The sequence below is a fragment of the Triturus cristatus genome, chromosome 11 (genome assembly GCF_964204655.1).
Source record: "Triturus cristatus chromosome 11, aTriCri1.1, whole genome shotgun sequence".
NCBI lineage: Eukaryota > Metazoa > Chordata > Amphibia > Caudata > Salamandridae > Triturus > Triturus cristatus.
Genome location: NC_140594.1, coordinates 1,112,062,842 through 1,112,068,841, shown reverse-complemented (window position 1 = coordinate 1,112,068,841; position 6,000 = coordinate 1,112,062,842). Strand labels below are relative to the sequence as shown.

Below are 6,000 nucleotides of genomic sequence, written 5' to 3'. Positions count from 1 at the left end.
CCACTCAGTCTGATCTACTGATTGGTGGCCATCCGAACTTGGATCGTCCCAGACGCTTTAAAAAAACTGGTCAAAAACTTGAGTTTCTTTTTAGGCTATGATCTCTCCATGAACAGGCATGTCAAAACTATCTCTTGAACCTGTTTTCGCCTGATACTCCTGCTTAGGAAAGCTTGTCGCTGTGCTCCCGCATGCCAGGAGAACCCTAGTCCAGGCGCTGATAGGAATTCCCTTATGGTCTCAATGAATGAAGGCCTTTTTTCCTAACTTCAGGTGGTACAGAACACAGCAGTGCGCCTCGTCTGTAATCTTCCTCCGCAATCTTCATCTGAACCTTTATTACGTTCTATCCACTGGCTTCAAAACTGTTATCCCCTTGCACTCAAGATATGATTAATAGTTCAACAAGTTCGTGTCGGCGCTCCTTGTGTCACACGGAGTCCTACCGTGTCTTGCAAAGTAAAGTGTGTTGTGAGGAGGGTCACTTCCCCACTGAACAAGTGCGCACTGAATTCAATGAAACTCTCAGGTTTCTTCTCAATTTTCCATTTATTCATAGAAACGAAAATTTACTCCATAGGTTCATCAGTTCATGAGTTATTGGAATATAGTATCCGTAAATCACTTCTGACAAAGTAAATTCTGACAAAATAAATCCTCCTTTGTGTTTACAGCGTTAAACGTCCACCCAATGCATTTCGGGTCAATCTGACCCTTCAGGGGTCTATAATAAATGAAACAGGACCATTAAGTTCACTATACGATTCAATAATGCACATTAACAAACATAATACACTGTTTTTGCATAAACAATAAATAAATACGAAGACTGCAATGACGTTCTAATGAAGTGAGGTGACTAAAAACGAGAAGAGTATCAAACAGAATAAAATTAATGCCTAAGAAACGAGCATAATACTGTGAATGCGCTGAAGTATATGAAAAAACGACCATAGATAATCATTTACGTGCTGGGGATAAACCAACAATCATTCCGCGAGACTACATATCTACACATATGAATGTGTCAACTGAAATTCTAATTGAAAAATCTAAAAACATTTCCGTGTGAACAACTTACTGGGGACTCGAAGGTCTCCGTTGCTGTAAGACGCTGTGATCGGCATACGATTTTCGCGCCAAGAATACTGGCGGTTAACAAGTACAACGTGATAGGTCGAATTATGTGGTCATAGCCCCGTGATGAGGGGAGGAGTTGACAAGCCGTGGCGAGATGGTAGATAAACCAATCAAGTGGTATATTATGTCCGCGCTAATCCTCCGAGGTTAAGGAGGGCGGCTGGTGACTATTGGTGTGCATTAATGGTACTAAATAAAGTTATACGATATAAAAAATGCTCCAAAAGAAAACAGAGGCATATGAAAGTCTACCAAAATAAAACTGAATAAACATGAAAATAACATTGAAACGTGCATATAATAACACATAATCTTAAAAATACATAATGTTAGGACCAAAGAATTCCTTATGCCAATGCGGGATGTCTGCAGTTCGTTATAGGAAACATGCATATTCAATGCGATCATTAATCCCGGAGGGATGGGAACAGTTTAATTTTTTTATCCAAAAGTATTCAGTTCTTAATCTGTTTTGTGGGATCCTGGTCTCGGCGTTGTGTGATCGTTTCTAGTATGGTGAAACGTAACTGAGATATTTGATGACAGGCTTCCATCCAGTGGCATGCTACGGAAGACTTAAGGTTCTTCAATCTAATGTTACTCTTGTGTTCTGTGATGCGGATTTTCACTTTCCGCTCTGTTTGTCCAACATATACTTTGCCACAGGGGCATTTAATAGCATAAATACAATTAGCAGGCTTCCCATATAAAAGTCTGTGTCTTCAAAGTTATGTGTTTGGTCTTCAAATTACTACATGGGAATGATCCATGTTATCTTAAAAACAAACTGCAGCCATATAGCCCGGTAGTCCGGCCCAGATCCTGTGTTCTACTATTGCTATGCCCTCAACGTATCCGTACAATCTAGATATGGTGGCCGCTCCATTTGCTTTTTAGCTCCCAAACACTACACTTGCCTCTTCGTTCTTGCTCATACCTAATCTCCTTCAAGAAACTCCTGAAAACATGGTTGTTCGATCTTTAATTACCTATGGAATTGTGACCTGCATCTGACGGTTTTGGGCCCCAAGAGATCCCCTCTGGGATGATTTAGTGCGCCTAATAAAGAAGTGAAATCTGACGGTAACTATAACGTCCCTGTAACCTTTGATTTTTTTCATTAATTTTTAAGACCTCTTAGCTATTCCGCTGTATGGGACTTACTGGAGAGAAGTCCCACACAGTGGGATTACTGAGATCTGATTGGCCACACCCCGTTTCTCCACCACTCTGCAAACGTGCCTCCTGGATCTTCTGTCGCAGCAGCAGGGGGCGGTCCTCCACCCGAACCTGTCCAGCCTCCACCTCCTTGCGTGGAGATTGAGCGGTGACAGTTGATTCCATTTGACTTGCCTCCTGAAGTCTGTGATGTCATTCTGGCAGCCCAGGCGTCCCTCCACTAAATTGGTATACACCTGCAGGTGGAACAAATTTGTGGCATGGTGCACAGCGAGGGCGGTGGATCCCCTTTCTGCCCCTCTTTCAGAAGTCCTTTTGTTCCTTCTTTAGCCCAGCAGGGCTCTTCTCTGGGCACTATTAAGAGCTATCGTTCTGCAATTTCTGCCTTTCTCAGACTACCTGATCAGCCCTCTCTTTTCAAGTCCCCTGTTGTAAATAAATTTCTCAAGGCATTACTCACCTTTTCCCTCCTATTCTGTTTGTGATGCCACAGTGGAACTTAAATCTGGTTCTTACTTATTTGATGAGCGCTCCCTTTGAGCCCCTTCACAACTGTTCTCTTCGATTACTGACTTTAAATACTGCTTTCCTGGTTGCCATCACCTTCGCTAGGCTGAGCTCCAGGCTCTTTCCTGTAAACTTCCTTTTCGGTCAGTTCGTCCAGACAAGGTTGTGCTCCGCACTCGTCCTTCCTTCTTGCCAAATGTTGTTACTGCCTTCCACATTGGACAAACTATCACCCTGCCCACTTTCTTTCCACCTCCGCACCCTTCCAGAGAGGAAGAGGCTCCACCGTCTGGACCCAAATCGTGCGCTCTCAATCACTCACAACGGTTCCGAGTGGATGACCAGCTCTTTGTTGGCTACGTAGGCGCCAAGAAAGGCCGGGCTGTATGCTAGCGGACTATCTCCAGCTGGGTCGTCTTGTGTATAAAAGCCTGTTATTCTCGGACTAAAAAGGAACCTCCGGTGGGGCTGTGCGCCCATTCTACCAGGGCGACAGCAGCTACTACTGCATTGGGACGTGGTGTCCCCCTGCAAGACATCTGTCAGACAGCCACATGGGCCTCATTGCACACTTTTACTAAGCATTATTGCCTTGACTGCCAAGTCTGCAGAGACTGCTTCTCTGGCCGTTCTGTTCTGTGACTTTCTGGTGTGATCATGGTTCACAGACCCACCACCGGGGTTGGTATTGCTGGGGTATCTATTCTAAGGTAAGGAATCTATCACTAACGTTTTTCTTTCAGATGCACAAGTTACTTACCTTCGGTAACGATATATCTGTAGAGACATTAGATAGTGATAGATTCCTTACCGCCCCACCCATCCTCCCCATTCTGCGAAATGATTTCTAGGGTTAAGGTCATCCCTTTCAGGGCCCTAGTTTCAATGCACCAGTGGTCAGTATCTTGAATGGCTCTGCGTTCCTGCCGCGGAAGGTAGTGTACAGAATTGATGTCAGAGTGTGAGGGTGGCGTCTAAGTAGCTGCCGCGATCACGATGCCTACGACTGACGCGGAGTCGCAAGACGCCACCTTCTGACGCGCAGGGGTACTGCTGATAACTTTTCGGATCCAGTCTGACGCCTGGGGGGTAATTGTAAGGTAAGGAATCTATCACTAACTAATGTCTCTTACAGATGTATAGTTACCGAAGGTAAGTAACTTGTGCTTTAAGTACATGTGCTGGACACTGGTGAAAAAGAGTTCTCAAACTACATGATGGCTTCACTGAAACCAGAGCTGTTTGGTATCAAACATCTCTTATTAATAAGCCCGCACTGATTCCAGTGTTGGATTTATTACTACACCCAGAGGGCACCTGAGAGGCACACTCTGAAAACCTACCAACTACTTGTGTGCTCACAGACTGGTCTTAGCCAACCTGCCACTCTAGACAAGTTTCTGACCAACAAGGGGGAGGGCCTTTGCTCTAAGGAGGTCCGGAACAAAGCCTGCTCGGGCAAAGGGTGGTTACACCCCCCTCCCACAGGATGACCTCTGAATTAGCATGCCAGTGCAGTGACCGTCTAGGAGCCTTTGGTATGCAAATCAGGATTCCCTCACAGGAGAGGATGCAGAGCTCCTTTTTTTTTTTCTTTTTTTTTTTCTTTTTTTTTTTTTAAACCAGGGCCCTTTTGGCGACTAGACAAGGCGGGAAAATTAGTAGTCAGAGAAGCGTGTTCACCTTCAGGCTAGTTACACCCCTAAGGTGGGTTGCCTGAAGTGAAGATGAAATTTGTGTCTGCCATCTTGGTGATGCCAACTTGGGAAATCAGGGACAGGGTTATGCTCACTTTCCACAGGAACTGGCTATATAGGGGGTGTAGTGACCCCAGGGTTAGGTAGCCCATTGGCTACTACCCAACACTCCCCTAAATTCAGTATTTAGGGGAGGCCCTAGTATCAGGAAATCAGATCCTGCCGACCTGAAAAAAGTCAACGGATGTGAGGAGTCGCAAGAACAGAAGAACCAGCAACAGACTTGATGCCAACTCTGCCGGCCTGCCGGCTAACTTCAACACTTGCGGCAAAAGACTATTTGTCCTGCATCAGCTGTGTCTCCAAAGCCTGGGAGACTTGCCAGGACTTCACCCCAGAACTCTGTGAATCAGTGGATCTGCTTCCCTAAATCCTGCAGGCACCCCAAGAGACCTGTGAGGACTTTAAACCGCAGGACCAGCCACCAGAAAGCACCACTGCACCTGAGCCACCTAGCCCAAGCTGAAGTGGGCCAACGGTGCCAGCATGGACCCCCGGCCCTCTGGAGATAAAGCCCACCTTGGACTTGCCCACTGTGGACTCAACAACATTGCCCCTTTGTTGGTTCAGCCCAACTGGCCTCCCAGTTCAAACTTGCAGTCTCTTTTCACAAAGACTGATCCCCGATGAATAAGATTAGGCACTCAATGCTGTATTGCACCACTGCACCTGGATACCCTAGTACTACTGGAGGTGACCTTGCCACATGCTCATCTTAGGTCTAGTAGATTGGTCTCGTAGGTCGCTGTACTCTACCTGTATGTCTTATTTGTTTTTACTCCTATAGGATAACATTGCAGTTTCTTAAAAATGCACACAGTGTTGACTTTTCAAACGTAAAAGTATTTCTCTTGCAAAACGTACTTACCTGATCATATTTAATCTGGTGCCTAAATATATATAAAGATGCATGTTATTTTTCTAAATTAGTATGGATCTCCTTATTGAGTTATATGTTCCATTTTTATTGACTTGTGTATTTCCAAATGTCTACACTACTCTCTGATAAGCATAAGGCTGCTTGACCACACTACCCCGTAGAAGAACACTTTGGAATTGCCAGGGCACGCCCCTGTCTACTCATAATGGAGTACTTGGACTCTTTGCATGATATACCACTTTTCTGTATATCATATAAAGAGCCAGCTTCCTACAACACTCTAAAAGGCCCAGCTTACCTACAGGAGGACAAACCACTCTGCAATCAATGCACAGCATGTGCACTCAGAAAAGATTCCCGCTCCAAAACGAAATGGTTACTTACCAGTAGGAGTAGTTCTACAGCTTGAAGAATGTTCTGGTTTGATATGCAGCCAGATTACTCCAAGATAAGAGGAACCCCTTACAATCCAAAAGAATAGGGTATTATACAATCGTATCACAAAAACAGTTTCCTTTGGAAAATATAACCTGTGTG

General features: G+C 44.9%; 1 long non-coding RNA gene across 1 annotated transcript in view; it reads right to left on the bottom strand.

Moving 5' to 3' along the window:
• Window positions 1–629: 629 nt before the first annotated feature.
• LOC146786110 (uncharacterized) overlaps window positions 630–6,000 on the bottom strand; it is a 225,230-nt gene continuing 219,859 nt past the window's right edge. The window contains exon 4 of the long non-coding RNA XR_014970852.1: window positions 630–724. This is a non-coding gene — a long non-coding RNA (uncharacterized LOC146786110). The remainder of the gene's footprint in view (window positions 725–6,000) is intronic.